At 41.5% G+C, this 17332-nt stretch overlaps 1 long non-coding RNA gene across 1 annotated transcript in view; it reads left to right on the top strand.

Moving 5' to 3' along the window:
• Positions 1 to 5223: 5223 nt before the first annotated feature.
• Positions 5224 to 17332, top strand: part of LOC109457121 (uncharacterized) — an 18595-nt gene continuing 6486 nt past the window's right edge. The window contains exons 1-2 of the long non-coding RNA XR_002138966.2: positions 5224 to 5675; positions 11131 to 11179. This is a non-coding gene — a long non-coding RNA (uncharacterized LOC109457121). The remainder of the gene's footprint in view (positions 5676 to 11130; positions 11180 to 17332) is intronic.

The following is a 17332-nucleotide window of genomic DNA, read 5'->3' as shown; positions in this document are numbered from 1 at the left end:
AAAATCATGTGTTTGTATATATGCAAAAAAGCATGATGTTACAACTCGAAGGGATTTTTGCGTATCGTCCAGCTTGACTACCTGATTTTTTTCCAGATGAAGAAACAGAAGCCTCAGTCAATAACGTTCGAGTTGGACATGACCTTAGCGATCCCGTACGTAGAGATCCGACATCAATACTGAGATCGAGATTTGGGGACTTTCTTAGGATCACCCCACAGTTAATAGTGTGGAACTAGGCGCTTGCTGTTGGGGAGTGGGAGAGGACACCCCCCCACTCTACCCCTCTTTAGTTCTTCCAGCTGGACTAGTTATAAAGTAATAAAGTAGACACAAGACTAGATTAACAGGAGAACAGAAGCAAACAGGTGCTCACAGGAGAATCAATAATACGATGCTCAGATCACAAAATGAGGCTCAAGAAGTGATGGAACTGGGTACTTTTTGTACTTAGAGAAACGATACATTGATGAGACACTGGCAGGACAGAAAGTGCTCATTAGAAGGGAATCTAAGCAGGTTTGGATATTGGTGAGGTGTCTAAGAAGTTTGGGCTTAGATAAATTAGCAAAGGCGTTACAAGGTTTGCTTACACACGCTTTTTTGACTCTGGGTTTTGTAACTCTTGTGATAAGGTTGTCCCCGTCCTTCAGGAGTGGGGAAGGCACCTGTCATGGAGATTTAGTTCCTGCTTTTAGGGGGACAGAGGAGACTCAGAGAGCTCTTCCTGCCCTTGCTGATTCTCAGGTGACTTTAGCTCAAAATCATCGATTCGCCACGTGGACTGGGGTGGGGCAACCTGCTCTGGGCTCCAGCTCTGCTCTCTTGACCTTCAGCTCAGAGCTCTTTCACCGCAGAGCTTTGCTTCAATCATTGATTTATACATTCAACTCATTCATTCATTCATTCATTCAACAAAACATGATTCAATAGCTTCTTCATGCCTGGCACTGTGCTAGGGTATGCAAGTACAAATTCGGAGCGTTCGAGCCACTTAAAAAGAATTGAATCTAAAGTTGGGCTAACGGCCACCAGGTGGCGCAAGCCCTCGTATTGGGAAGGACATTGTAGGTAACCATCCTGTTTTTCCTCCTAGACATTTTTTTTCAAAATCAGATGGTGGAAACTGGTCTGAATGTGCAATCCAAGCTTTCCTTTTCTGTGAAACTGCCACCAGTCTTCCAGCGTCCCAGGCAGAAGTCTTTGGGTTATTTTTCTGTTTCATTTCATGTTTTACTTATTGAGTAAACCGCTGCTTTGTTCAAGCTGGTTCCTTCCCTCACCTTTAGCCCTTTCATAAAAACCTGCAATTTGGCAACGTCAGGAATGAAAACGCCCTGAGCTGGTCTCAGCCAACTGCAAATTCACTGCTGCTCCTGAGCCTTTGCTCCTGTTTTTCTCTTCCCCCTAAATTCCTTCTCTTTTAAACTCTTTAATCATTGGCTCACCAGTGTTCAGCAAACATTTGAGTGATTATTATGGTGTTGGTGTGGGAGCTCAAAAGCAATTAATACTTTTCCTCCCACCTCAGTTCTTCTAGCTGGGCTAGTAATCAGATTAACAGAAATAGATTAACAGGAGAAAATCAAATTTTAATGTACGCACATGGGGAATTTACGGAAGTATGAACATTCCAAAGAGCATGAGGCAACCCTGGGTGTATATATGACATTTTGGACAAAGGAGAAAAGGGGTGGGTACAGGGTCTTAGATTTCAGAAGTGAGAATGGGCGATTCACAGGTAATTGAGGAAGAGCTGAACACAAAAGGTAGGCAAATTTTTGCTGGGCAACTCAGAAACAAGGGGACACAGAGGATGGCTAGCTAACAGCCTGAAGCCTGCCTATTTACCATGCTTAACTGCAATTAGGCTAAGGCCACCATCCCAAGGGTTCTTTCCTGAAGCACTTTTTTTTTTGGTCTGAATCTCTTGGGCAGGAAGGTGGGGAAGAGAGCCAAAGTTTCTTTCTGAGCCACGTTTCTTAATAAATAGCTTAAAATCAATATCCCAAAAGGCAGCTTCAAGGTGGCGAAACTTCAGTTCCCTTCAATGGAAATAAATGAAATGCCAAAGTGCTCTCTCCCCATCCCAGAATCTGCTATGTCCCTCCCTACCCTTCTGAGAACAGAGGAGATCTACTTGGTAAAATGGGTATATGAGCAAATATGTGGAAGGTTTTACCAGGCATAGTGACAACCCAAGTATCAGCCTTGTAGGAGTCGTCGAAAAAGAAATTGGTCCTTGGTTTAGGTCTGGAAGTAACCCATACTTTCAATGAATAGAGTCAAAATGGTTTTACATGGTAAGATGAGATGGCATGGTATTTCAAAGTCTGACCATTTCAGCCTGGGAAGAAGGCATGATGTATACAGGCCAATGGCCAAAGTGCATATTAAAAGGAAAGGCAGGGACCAGATTATGCAGGCACTTGAGTGACACGCAGCAAAGTAAGGACTGTATCTTTTAGGCATTAAAAGTCATTGTAATATTTAGAAAGGGCGATGACCCGAACAGATGTACATTTTAGAAAGATCATCTCAAGATGTATGTGGCATGGATTGGAGAGAGGCGACACCAAGTCACCCAGTAGGAAATGACCAGAGAGCTTGGGTGGAGATACTAGGCCTGAACCAAGATAAAAGCTGTGCTGAAGAAGAGGCAGAAATGATCTGAGAGCATCAAGAGAATTTGATGATGTGATACTGTGACTTATAATTGTGGTTTATCTATATCTGCATATTTGTCTCCATTCCTAGCACAAAGCTTCTACAGCCCTGGGGAATTCCCTGAGTGAGGAGAGACATAAAGGTATCTTTTGTTATGTTAATGAGGCGACTTTTGGAAAGCATCTAGGTAACCTAAGGATCAGGGCTGGTTGGTAGGGGAACCCTGTGACTAGTGATTGGCACTTTCAGTCCCACCCCTGACCTCTGGGGAGGGAGAGGGGCCGCAGGTTGAATCATTCATCAATGGCCAATGACAATTAATCGTGCCATGTGAGGAAGCCTCCACAAAAACCCAAAAGGATGAGGTTCAGTGAGCTTCCACGTTGGTGAGCACAGGGAGAGTCCGAGAAAGCTGGAAGCCCTCAGCCTTTTCCCACATGCCTGTCCTATGCCTCTCTTCCATCTGGCTGTTCCTGAGTTATGTTCTTTTATGATAAACCAGTGACTTAGAGCAGTTCTGTAAGCTGCTCTAGCAAATTAGTTGAACCCAAGGAGGGGGTCATTGGAACCTGCGATCTACAGCCGGTTGGTCAGAAGAACAGGTGACAACCTGGCCTTGTGATTGGCCACTGAAAGGGGGCAGTTTTGTGGGACTGATCCCTTAACCTGTGGGATCTAACACTCTCTCCAGGTAGATAGTGTCAGAATTGAGTTGAACTGTAGGACATCCAGCTGGTGTCAGAGACTGGCTTTGTGGTGTGTGGGGAAAACACCCTCCCCACATGAACTGGAATCGGCCCCAGAACCTTTAGAAAAGGAATCAGATATGAAAGTAAGATCAGAGTGCTAGGTGACCACCAGATTCCTGGGTAAATGGTGATGTCATTAATTAGGATAGAGGATACAGGAGGCCAAACAGTTTTTGGGTGGTATGGGGGGTGGTGACTGTCTTGAGTTTACTTTGGGACATATTATCTGATGATTTGCACTAATCGACTTCATGCATTATTAACATATACGGTAGAATGAAAGGTCTCAGTAAAGAAAAACTTCCTTATTATCTTTCGTCAGTCAATCAATATGCCTTTCAAATATATTTTAGTGCCTCCTTTATGTCTTCTAAGGTGTTAAGTGCAACGGGTAGTGTGGACCACACATCCCAAATTCTCTAAGACACTTTCACTTCCCTGCGGTGTTATTCTTTTCAACAAATGCATTTCATTAAGTATGTGTCATTAAAAGGTCTGAGGCATGAGTCTTGCTAGTAAGGAACCTGGAGTCTAAGCCATTCAGGAGCCATTTAGTGGTAAACTGCGGTGCTGGAAGGATTCCCCGGGATATCCAGAAAGGGGCTGTCATTTTGGGTAGGAGTTAGGCTGCCCGGAGGAGAAGTGGAAGCGCCTCTGAAGCCTGGCTCTGAAGAATGAACAGTATCTGGAAAGTCAGACAGAGGGTGAGGAGAGGGGCATTAGGAAAGACACAGAGCTGGAGATGCCCTCATCGTGTCTAAGGCAGAGGAGGACCCTGGCCTGTCTTGATTAGTCTTTTGACTCAGCCGGACGACTTACCGACTCCTGGTACTGCTCCCCTGAGCCGTCTCGCATTCAGGATTCACTTTGTCGTCATTTCTCTAAGGTATAAGGAAAATTTCTAGTGATGTGGTGTCCAGGATCTGTTTCCATTCCCTTCCTGGCTTTTTTCAATGTGCATCTCATTCTGAATTTTAGCTTTTCTGACCTCAGTCCTAAAAGCTTTTGCTAAATGTTAGTGTTCCCTGATCACCTTAGTTTCTATTTTTGGTGACATTCCCGCTTGCCTGGAAGGTTCACCTGCAGCCTTTCGAGGCAATGAAACTGAAGTTCCCATGGAGGTAACTGTACAAGAATGTGGTGTTCTTCTAGCATGTTTTCAAGAGCTGTGGATGAAATAAACACGTGTTACTGAAAAGTCTGTAATGCGACAAGCATATATAATAGTGCCTCCTGTACAACAGGCATTCACTACATTTTTCTAAAGGAATGAAGTTTCCAGAATCACCTATTAATAAAGAAGAATACGTCCTTTTTGTTATTCACTTTTCACAAGTACTTTTTACTCCCAGAGCAAGAAATACTGTAGGCGGTTCAGGGGAGAAGCAGCCAGGCCCTGGCTCTTCTGGCCAGGGTTTCCTTTGGCTTCCCCTTAAGTCAGGTTCTGATTCCTGAGGCTCCAGGTAGGTGAGTGAGGGTCGGGCACCTGGCACATCCACCCCCCTCTGTCCAGGGGGCCCGAGCTCCGGGATCTGTATAAAGTGTATAGAAACACCAGTCCAAGAGTCCGATGGCCACTATAGCTATTTGTTTACAAATGGGAGCTCAGAACACTTTGAAAACATCACTTTGTTCTTTAAAGTTGGTGAGCATTCCTTTATGACTTGTTTGCAATGTGTTTTGAACAAGCTACTGTCACCGATAGAGCAGAATTAAAATTAGAATTCAACTACCTCACTATCCTGGTTGATCATAAATTCCAAATCAGCAAAATCCAAATTAATGAGATTTCATTATCTATGTTTATATGTGTATCTATATAGCGCTACACGTTTGAGAATTAAGAATCAGCAATTTAGAACTGAAAGGAAACATAAAAATGAACTCGGTTTAAAGTCTGCGTTTTGCAGATGAAGAGCTTTGTGACTGGTAAATTGTTCTTTTTCTTGTACCCAAGAGACTAGTTCTATATTTAAACACAATCCAGAAATAGCCTCCTTTACAGATATAATTTGCTATGATTCCACGGTTCCACAAGCACATTACATGTTATGTAACGCTCTTACTTCCATGGGTTGCCTACCATCTCGTCTATGTCTGCAGGCACTTCCAGGGCAGAACTTTTGTTCGTTTAGCTTTGCATCACCCACAGTACCTGCCCAGCCCACCCCACCCCTGACACGGGATCGAGCGTCAGCCCATCTGCAGGCAGCCAGGATCTGACCCGACACTGAGATGAAGGAGACAGGCATGAAGGTGGTAGGTCTCCTGTGCGCTTTGCACGTTTCCTTCTGCTCAGGAACATCGGATAGGCCCCCTGGCTAAGCTCCAGTGCTGTTTGGAGGCTCCTGCTTCACCTGCGAGTTAGGACGCTGTGCTCTTAGGCAGCGGCCCTCCCCTCCCACGCTCCCCACCCCAGTACCAGCCGCTGCGTTGCACTGCACTGGCTTTGCCATTCCCGGGTTTGGACAGGAATTAGCATTGCTGCCTCTCCCCAGCGCCCCCTGCAGGGTGCCCCTCGGCTCTCTCTCTTGCGTCCCTTCACCTGCATTCTGAGTAGTGAGTAACTCGGGCAGCCCGCTGTCCTCCTAGTCAGAGAGCTACAGCTATTGCCTGCCTGGCACTGTTACATAAAAGAAATGGGTGTTGAACAATTTGAAAGAATGAGTTTTAACATTAATTATTCACTCGACAAATACTTATTGAGTCCCTAATGTTACCACACCAGATCCTATTCCGGGTCCTGGAGATACAGAAAGGAACCAGACCAAATCCTGCTCTCATTCTAGTCAGGGGGGGAGCATGATAGACAAATCCATGAATGGATATATGATATAAAGTCCCTGCTGCAAAGTAAGTGCTGGGAAAAGGCATAGCACAGGGAAGGGGAACAGAACAGGACAGGGAGGGGTGTTATTGTAGAAAGAACGGGCAGGGAAGGCCTGGACTCAGGCATGTTGGATTCATCTGCATACGGACGGTACTGAAAGCCACGGGAAGGCTGAGGTCATTTAGAGACTACATGTAACTAGAGAGGAGATGTCTGAAGACTTGGCTCCAGGGAGTCCAATGTTAGGAGTAAGGAAGATGAGGAGGATTCAGGAAAGGTCAGGAAGGAACAGCCAATGAGGTCGAAGGACAGGCCAGAGAGGGTAGGGTCTGGAAGCCACATGGAGACAGCATTTCAAACAGGAGGACAATCAACGCGGACCAAGAATTGACCTTTGAATTTGGCGATGTAGAAGTTCACGAGGAGAAGACATAGCAGTTTCATTGAAATGGAGGAGAGCCTGGTAGGAGTCGGCTCCAGGCAGCGCAGGAGAAGAAGGAATGGAGAGTGTGCATGGGCAGATGGACGTGCAAGACGGACAGGGCCTGGCCGCGGGACCGAGAGCGGCTTTGGTGTTCCTACCACGGGAGAAACACAGCGCCTTTGTGTGCGGAAAACAAAGGTGCTGTAGAGTGGGAACCCTGGCGATGCAGGACACAGAGGGCTTGTCTTATAGACAAGAGGCAGCGAGATTCAGGGTGCTCAGCGAGCACATTCCCTGCAGCAAAAGCGGGACTTTCGGCCAAAGCCTTAGTCAGCACTTTTCAAAAGAAGGCCAACAGATAGTCAGGGGTAAGTTCACCATTTGGCAAGGGTGCTTTTATGTCTGCTCTGATGTGCTTTGTCGTCGTTAAGTTACTGTTTATGATAGACGTGAAGTTATGCTGATAGTGAAACTGCCATTACGTGGAATTTTAGAGAGTAATCCTTCAGTGAAGTCAGTGGTGTCTTACTGACTTATTTGCAGTATCTAAACCCGGAACTACTTGAAGTTTCCTCTCTTCAGTGTATGGCAAACAATCTATCGTATTATTGTAATTAGACCCATAGCATGAAAACAGTAGGGGCTTCCTTCCTGTAGTACTTCTGTTAAGGGGGCTTTCGTTTTCTTGAGGAAAGCCTCAGAGAGAAACCAAATGGGAAAAGTATGACCCTATAAACAGAAAATACAACCTTTCCAGTTTGGGTTTTTCTCTTTATAGTACCTCAGTTCTAAGTTCCCAGGCATAAATAGGGCTAGAAACTGACGTAAAGTCCAATCTACTTTGTCTGAAAAAAGTGTTCTCCACAGGAGGAAAATTTAGCTAAGACAAACAAGAAACAAGATTTTTCAGGACACCAGAGTTATGGTCAGAAAGAGGCGTCCCCCCTACCCCAGTGAGTACAAAACCTTAGTTAAGACAGATGTGATCGATTCCTGTTAATGTAAAACTAGAGGTTTTTAGATCTAGAAAAAAGACATTAAATATCATCTGTTCCAACCACTTTATTTCACAGATGAATAAACTCAGTGCCCAAGTGATTAAATAACTTACACAGAGATACAGAGGTAATTACTGGCTGTGCTGGGTGAGTTTTAAAATTAATTAAAACACTAAAATAGTAATCGCAGTAATAATAATTATAATATTTATTGAGTACTTCCATATACCAGACATTGTCATAACCTCATTAAAAGTCATAACCTCATTTAAAATTTACAGCAACCATATGAGGTAGAAAGTAGGAGATTTCTTAACCAACTGCTACTTAATTAACTGACCAAGTTTGCCACTTATCTCCATTTCCATCTCTGTAAAAAAACTGACTGATGCCTATGCCCTGTTGAATGCTTGAGGCTGGTAAATTTCTTTCAAAAATTTATTTCCACTTATCTAATCTGAAATCTGCGGGCACGGTCGCTGTTGGTATCAGTATCCCCTGGCAACTTATTAAAAATGCAAATTATCAAACTGCGCCCAGAGTCCCGTGGCTGGAAGTCCTGGTCACCACCATCTCTCCTTTAACCCACATCATGGTCCCATGGAGAGTTCTCTATGCTCTGCTGCCTGAGGAAAAAAGGATTTGGTCCTGGTTTGTAGATATTTCTGCCCAAAATGCCAGCACCAGGCATTCAGGGGTGACGGACCATGGAAAAGGGAAACCTTCTCACTTAAACAAAATTTCAAGCAGAACATCTCATGGTAAATATTGCCTGGGCCAGGGGGATGGGGAGACCTTGTTTCAGGAAATTGCCTTCAGGTCCTCAATTTGAATCCTATACCACTGGAAACATCACATAAAGAACACATTTACATTAGTTGGTAATCTACTGAATTCAATAAACAATTGATTCAGTCGTTTAAAAGCATAGTCCACTTTGAGAGCTAATGCTTTAGCAAATAGTGCATATTCTTTCAGGGAACACCAACTCTATTAATTAGTTAGACCATAGTAATGCTGTCTAGCAAACCACCCAAAACTCAGTGGCATAGAGTAATAAGTATTCCTGCTTCACACGTCTAAAGGTCAGTTGAGGTTTGGCTGATCTAGCCTGGCCCTGGGATGCTTTCCTTGGCACCAAGTGTCTCTCATCCTCCTTGGACTAGTGGCTGTTCAAGACAAGCTATTCACAGGGTGAAAGGCAGGAGTTCAGGAGAGAAAGCCCGACGTGCAAGCCCAGTTCAACCCTCTGCTCATGTCATGTCCGTAGACATCCTGTTAACCAAAGCGACACACATGCCCAAAGCCTAAAGTCAAGAGGTGAGGAAATGTACTTCTCTCATTGAGGACAGGAATGAGGCTGAATATTTTCTAAAGATCTAATCCACTACACCCTCTGAATTTAAAACGAGTTTTTTTCTTTACAAAAATGTTATTCAGTATGTTGTTATGAAAAAGGTATAGCTGTGCAAATAGTTTACAATTTAACCAACAAATTTATCAAACGACTTACTTGTTGGGCTTGTGTTAGGGCTTCAAGAACGGGAGATGGATAGGACGCAGTCTCTGCTCTCAAGAAGCTCAGAGACAGAACTCTAAACAAATCAAAATGTGATGAATACAACAAAAGCATTTGCAGCTCTCTAAGGTTGGTGTAATTATTCCCATCTTATCATAAGAAACCAAGACTCTGAAGGGTTAAATCATTTGTTCAATATTATATAGCAGACAGAACTGGAATCCAGCGTTTTTGGAGGGTAGGGGATTAAAATCGTAAACTCCTCTGTCATTCCACACAGCCTTCCTCAGAAAATGAGCAGAGGTGATCCAGTCCAATACTTCAGTTGGTGGTGGAATCCTTGTATCCTTACGGCAGCAAAAAGCCAACGTCTTAGTGAGTTGAGCCCTGTGATAATGGACATAGAATGGATTACATATTACTTCCCCTGTTTACAATTCTGCCCTTTTTACTAATTGACTTAGATTGTCCATTAAGCTAACCTTTATAATATTAAGTAGTAAGTCCGATTTCCATACCTATCCTGGGCTAATAGGGATCTGAGATGCCAGAGGATACCTTGGTCAGTTTTAAAAATATCTGAGTCACAGGCCATAGCCTTTTGGTGGACTGAGTTTTTGTTAATATAAACTATTTTGATGATAAGGGGAAAACTGAATGTACCATTGGGTTCTTCGGTCTTGAGAAGTGGAAAGGAACTTGGGCAGTAACAGGGAATCCAGAGGCTGGAGCGTACATGTAATTATGCCCTTCAGCTGTGTTGGCCACTAGGCAGACATACTGTAATGTTCTACATCCATGTTTTATTGTACATAGCATATGTGTCATACATAGCATTTCCAATATACAACAGTTCTTCATACTTGTTCAGAAGAATCTCCATGAGCTAATGTTTGCAGAACTTTAACCCTGTTACGGCAGATTATAGGTACCATGTTATTGTTCCCGTGGTTAGAAATCTAAGCTAGAGAGAGAAATAAAAAAGTTGTGCTTCACTTGGGTAAATGAGTAAGTCCTTGGAAGGGTCCAACATACGACAAGAGACTAGTGACTAATAGCCAGGACAGTAGACTTTTGGTTCTTGAAACAAAACTTTTGGGGAATGTTAAGGGCGCAAAAACAAATCCAACCACTAAGGCTTAAAGTTTGTGCGGCCTGTCAGAGAGAAATTTAATAAGCGCATTCAATGCAAGAACCAGGATAATTGTGAATATTAAAAGAATTAGGAAGCTTGGTGAACCAGAACAAATTTTCCGCCATTTTACACTGGAGGATGTTTGTGCTTTGTTCATTTCTTGCAATGAGTATCATGTTGGTTATTTGGGGCCTGGATTTGGGTTCCTCAGTTATGCTTAGTGTAATACTGAAAGCCAATATTTTGTCACCTCAGTGTTCCCTCTTCTTTCCCAATTCCCAAGCTTGTCAGCACTAGAGGGATTCCTTTTGTGGATGCTCAGTATTGAAAATGGGTTTCAGTCTTGAGAGTTTCTTACATAAACAAAGACCAAGTCAAATCTGTAGGCCTTGGTTCCCCTCCTTGACCACTGAGCATTGGAGCCCCGTTGGGCCTGTTCTTCAGGTCACCCTCACTATTGAATCTGTTAGAAAACACTTTCAACAGACCTCTGATGGAATCTGGAATGACAAGAGAAAAATACATGCATCACTCTTCAGGTCTCGATACTCAGAGAGTATCTCATTTACAGTGGGCAAATATCCTTGGAGAGTTTGGGAGCTGTTCTCACTTGTGTGCATTTGATATAGAAACAAAGTCTCAGGTGTCTCCATGTCCCGAGAGGATATTTGTTTACACAAAAGGGAGGTGAGGTCATAGCATGAGGTTTTAAAATGACTTGTTTATGAAATATGTGAGCAGGCCACTGGTATAGGAACTAGATCTATTAAAAATCGATATATTTTTCTTCTTTGTCTTATTTTTATAGAGATAAGTGGATGGAAAAACTTACTGGCCCTCTTCTTTTGGATCAGAAGGTAAGCATTCTCTCATCATGGGATAAGTTATTTGGGAAAGGGTAAAGAACTAGAGCAATTTGAGATGGGAACGGTCAGCCTGTTTCTGTGCCAATAAAGGGTATTACCTCATGGCCATGTTTGAAATTTTCCTCTGCCTACTTGTAAGGGCTAGAATTTGTCAATTCAAGCGATTTCCACACACCAATTTGATATTTCTCCATCTGAATTTCACACATTGTTTCCAACTAGAAGGTAATTAATTTGTCTGGCTCTTTATAAAAAAAAAAATGTTGCAATAGCAAGTTTCCAAAATCATTTCTGTTTTTTATTCTTTCTTTTGGTTAAACTAAACTGCTTCAATAATCAATTGCCAAATTAAATGATCATATTTTTAATTATTCTCATGGTTTGCAAGGTATTGGCTGTGAAAAAAAAAAAAAGAAGTCCTACAGAAAACTCATGTAACTTGCACTACCATCTTTTGGAAATTAGATCCCTCCTTCTTTAAAATTCCTGCCATTTTTCATTTCTATAGAGATTGAATTACTTGTGTACCCTTTTGTTTTAAGGCAGACTATTCAATTTCTTCCAGGCTGTTGATTCGATCATTGCATCCTCTGTTATAAGCATGACTCAGCTAAACTTACTATGACTTGTTTCTTTTGTCTCTTTCTTCTCTTTCTTTTGGGGAATTGGATTGGTATGCTAGCTCCTTTCTTTCCTGTAAAGAGCCTTCTGGGTCTCATTGTGAAGCTTCCTAATTTATTTAGACTCTCTAGGTCTCATTTAATTGTTTTGTGGTGGTTGGACTTTTCGTTCCTTTGGATCAACACCTATTCTATGCCTTTCCCTTTCTGTGCTTCTTTCTACTCGTGACTCAGATGGCATTGCTTTTCTATCTTAAGGAGAATTCAAATAGTTTTTTCTGGTGTGATTTAGGCTTCGTTTGTACTGTAATAGGGACAGCAGCAGTAATTATTTGATGAAGAAGTATATATAAATGAAAACTAGACGTTGAGATGGATGAGCTGATTTTTCAGAGTGCCTTTAGAATGCCGGGATCAGGGCCAGGACCCGGTCACTTGCCCTCTGATTACAGACCCTAGATTTGTTTATTAGCTCTGTTGTTTCTCTCCATTGACCAGCCTCTGAGGGGAACATTGGCTGACAAACAAAGGGACCAGTTTAGATCTTCCAGGACAGATGTGGCCCTGGGAGCACTCTCTTTCCCCTAATTATTGAAAGTACATTGGCACTCTGAAGGAAAGGCATTAGAATTCTTCATCACTTGTCCATAAATTAGTTAATCAATATCTATTACCATCTACTAGCCAGCTATGGTGGGTATACAGAGATAAGTACAAATAAAAGCCTCCATTTATTGAGAAACCTCTTTTCTAGGAACTTTTTATATTCTATTTCTAATCCTCGCAACCATCTTTCAAGAGAAAAATTGTTATCCCTATTTTACAGATGTGTAAACTGAGACTCAGAGAGAAGAAGTGACTTGCCCAAAGTTACACAACCAGTAAATAGCAGGATTGAGATTTTAACGCAGGTCTGTGTGACTGCAAACCCATTATTTTTCTGTTATGGCACACATCTACCCTTCTTATCAACTCCTTCCATGAATAGGAGTTGGTCTCTGCCTGTGAAAGGTTTATATGTACACAAAAGATCACATATTGGATGATGCCATTCATATGAAATGTCCAGAATAGGCAAATCTATAGAGACAGAAAGTAAATTGATGTTTGCATAGGGCTGGGGGTAAGGGGATGGGGAATGACTTCTAATGGGTAAAGGATTTCTTTCTGGGGTGATGAAAATGTTCTAAAATTGTGGTCATGACTGCACAACTGTGTAACTATACTAAAAACCATTCAATTGCACACTTTAAATGGGTGAATTATATACAGTGTGAATTAATCTCAATATAGCTGTAATTTTTTTTTATATGGTTAATAGTGCAGTAAGGAAGACAGGTCTATAAATAGCTAACATATTAATAACAAATACCAAGCAACCTGAAAACAGGTATGAGCAATGTGCTCTAGAAACTCATAAGGTGCAGTTCTCCAGTCCAGGGGACAGGAAGATGCCTTTATGAAACAGGTGGCATCGGAGCTGAGTCTTAGAGCAAACTTAGAATGCTGGTGGGCAGAGGAGAGTGGAGGCTGAGAAAATAGTGTGGGGGAGCCATACGCACACGCAAGGACTGGCATTTTCTGGGAGGATGGCAAAACACGGAACGCCATCCAGTTGGAAGTTGGTAAAGGCCATGTGGAGATATAGAGGAGCATGAGGTTGGAAAGGGATCTGACTATAAAATGTTGTGCTAAGGAGTTAGGCTTTATTCTGTATACTACACAGAAGCTTGTTCATGGTAGGAGAAAGTATATTTTATTTTTTAAGTTTTTTCATCTTTACTGAAGCTGAATTAACAAATAGAATTGTATATATTTTAAAGTGCACAGTGTGATGATTTGACATATATATATATATATATATATATATATATATATATATATACTGTGAGAAATGATTTTCTACAATTAGGTTAACACATCCATCACTTCACATAGTTACCGTTTTTTATTTGTGTGTGGTGAGAACACTTAAGATCTACTGTCTTAGTAAATTTCAAGTACACAGCACAGTGTTATTAACTAGCGTCCATAAGCTGTACCTGAGCTCCCCAGAGCTTATACACCTAATAACTGAAAGCTTGTACCCTTTGACCAGCATCTCCCCATCTCTCCTACCTCCCAACCCCTGGTAACCATCATTCTAGAAAGGGTGTATTTTAAAACTGGATCTGAATTTATATTTTTCTACATCAGAGATCTACTTTCAGAAAACCAATACCAAGCATGAAATTAAATGTTGAAAATTTGAGTTTTCCTCATTTTGTTTTAATATGTATAGTATATCATCGTAAATTCCTTTTGGATTCATTGTTGTATAATTATTTAAAATGTAAGGAATGGATATGTAATGTTATGCTTTTATTAAAATAAAACAGATTGTTTCTAAATTTTTCCCTTTAAAGGGAGCTTATAATTTACTTATGTGAGAAATATTAGTCTAAGACAGGGGTGTCCAAACTTTTGTCAACGTTTTTCACCAAGCGCCATATGCGGTAAAATACACAAACAGCCGGGCCACTTACTCAAGGTGAAGTACGTATTGCCTCACCTGGTTTATTTAAGTAAACTAAATATATTTTTGGAATTTGCTGCGGGCCAATAAAAACTGAATTGCGGGCTGCAGTTTGGACACCCCTGGTCTAAGAGATAGAATATTAATTGATTTCCCTTCCAAACTTGGCCTGGAGAGCACCAGTCTGCACTAAGGGACACTCTGGGTGTCCTATTCTGCAGAGCTGAGAATCTCTACCTAAAATCTCAGCACTATGTGTACATTTTAGTAGAGTTTTTAAGACAGTAAAAAATAAGAATTTTATAGTTTGCAGGAAAATCTAACCTATTAAGAAACGAAAATTTAGATAGTTGAGACATTTGGAGTAGTCGCTAGGCATGATCTCAATGTAGCATGGAACATTTGCTATGAATTCTACGTGATGATTTCAAACATTAAGTAATATTGCTCTAATTACGGCTATGGGGAGTAATGGCCAGATATCCAGTAACGTTTTCCTTTTGTTCACTCACCTGATCTAACATTTTGACAGATTCATTTGACAGAAACAAATTGGCTCACCTTTTAACCCTTCTGCCAGAGAGAGAGAGAGAGAGAGAGAGAGAGAGAGAGAGAGAGAGAGAAAAGAAAGGAAGGAAGGAAGGAAGGAAGGAAGGAAGGAAGGAAGGAAGGAAGGAAGGAAGGAAGAGAAAGGAAAAAAGAAAAGAAGAGAAAAAGAGCTCCAGTGTGTTTTAACTAACAGGCATTGGAAAGCAGTAATTGTTTTTCTTTCCTTTGTTTCAGAGAGACCCAGACAACAATTGACATGCCCTTGAATACAAGCTCAAAGTCCATTTTCTGGTGAAAAAGATATAGGAACTTCGAAAGCGATAAAAGAAATAAAGCTTTCCCCCCTCTTCTTCAGTATATCAACTTTATAAATTATTGTATCATGCTGCCTTTAAAATGATATAAGAGGTAGTTTGTATAATTTGTTAAATGAAACCTTGTTAGAATTTGAAAATTTCCAGATAACTATATTTTTACAACTCTTTAAAACTTAAAACATTTTTAAAAATTAAACGTTTGTATGTTCCCATTGTCAACATTTAAATTAAAAAGTCATTACAAATTCACTGAAGAGGGAGGTAAAAAGAATGGGAAGGAGAGATATTTTATAATTAGTTTTCACCAGAAAAAAAGTGTTTGTTATCAGTAGTCACTACACTTGTTTCTCTTATTTTTGTTGGTATATCTCACTTCTTTATTATTACTCTTTTTTTTTTTTTTCATTTTTTAAAAAGTTTTATTGGGGAATATTCTCCAGGGCCCATCAGCTCCAAGTAGTTGTCCTTCAGTTTAGTTGCAGAAGACACAGCTCACTGGCCCATGTGGGAACTGAACCTGGAACCCTGTTGTTCAGAGCTTGCTCTCTAACCAACTGAGCCCTCTGGCCACCCCTTTATTGTTACTCTACCTCTCTTATTGCCTAGCTCCCTTTCTCCTCTTCATTCTTCTCTATTTACTAGTTTCACTTTTATTGCCTCCATCCTCCCCTCTCCCCTTCAATGGACCATACTTGGGACTAAAGGACAATTTATAGAAGCAATGTTGTGTATTGAGTATGATTTCGTATTATTTATTATTCACCTAAAATGTAAGGAATTAAACTTTTGATACTTTTTTTTCTTTTGAACAAAGCAAAGCAATTAAGTTATAATACTTTTATGTGTGGCCATTTATGAGAACGATGGAATTGAGCATGAGGGGTGATGGGGTTCGGGGGGTGCTTGCCCTCACTGTAACGTCTGGGAGAGAATTATTTGAGCTCATCAGGACCTACCGCGGGTCTTTTCTTTCCTTTGCCCTCTCCTGACTCCCGTTGTGGTCCTGGCATGTAGTGCTCACCTGCCGTTGAGATTGTATGAATTTAGTATGACTTTGCTGGCATATGTAAACAGCTCATTGCCTCTAACTCCAATTCTGCAAGCAGCATCTGTGTGAATGACTTGCTCTAACTGCTCCTGTCGTTGGTAAAATAATTGGGGGATTGACAGCAACGTGTGAGCACTTCTTTCTAGAACATCGGCAACACCGCCGAGAAGCACAAGCAGCCGTTCCGCAATCTCTCAAAACAATAATAACCTTCCTTTTCCGTCTAGGACTCACACTTTGACCCTTCCCACTCCTTTTGATCATTTGAGACCTCAATTGCCTTACCAGCACATTCCTATGACCACTCTGGCCCATTCAGAAAGTGGAGTTATTACTTCCTTTTATTGTGCCTGAAGAACAGGAAGCGAAACCATTCCTGTGGTCACCTGAGCAAATCAAACTGGGAGCCGCTGTGGTCCTCAGTAGCGCTAGAGGACACTTGACCCCTTACCATCTAAAGGAGGTAAAAGGAGCATGTATACTTATTATCCTTCCAGTGACTTCTCTGAGTAAATGTTTAAAAATATCTAATGCCCATACTAATCATACATTTACAACTGCAAGTACTAGGCTATAGCTCTGAAAACAAGATCTGTGACATGGAATCTAGAATTCTAATTGGTAATCAACACATTCAGTTCTATGAGAAGCACACTATTCTGAAAGCAAACGTTTATTTCAGTTCTCTTCCACTGTCAGGGTGCATGACTAGAAAACGGGATTGCAATAGGGATGCTGATTTGCGGGTTTACCCAGGATATCACCATACCCGCAATTAAAGTAAACTGGGTGGTTTGTTGTGGGGATTCAAATTTAGTGGAATGTAATCCTTCCAGGAAGAAGAGTGTCAGTTCTGGGGATGGCATGAGTTGGACTTTCTGCTCCTCACACTAGCACTCTTCCTTCAAAAGGCCTTGGCTTCATTTGTTTTGGTTTCTTTCTCTTCTTTCCTTCTCTAAAGTGACTTAGTCTCGTGTGTGCTCATTCTAAATTCTAAGAAAGGAAATGCCGTTTGGGCAAGGTACCCATCTCTGTGTCAATTTGCTTAATCAAGGGAAGAGGGGTCATAGGGTACAAATACAACAGAAGGGGTTC

This window comes from Rhinolophus sinicus, linkage group LG04, assembly GCF_036562045.2.
Source record: "Rhinolophus sinicus isolate RSC01 linkage group LG04, ASM3656204v1, whole genome shotgun sequence".
Taxonomy (NCBI): domain Eukaryota; kingdom Metazoa; phylum Chordata; class Mammalia; order Chiroptera; family Rhinolophidae; genus Rhinolophus; species Rhinolophus sinicus.
This window is presented reverse-complemented; position numbering and strand designations above follow the sequence as displayed.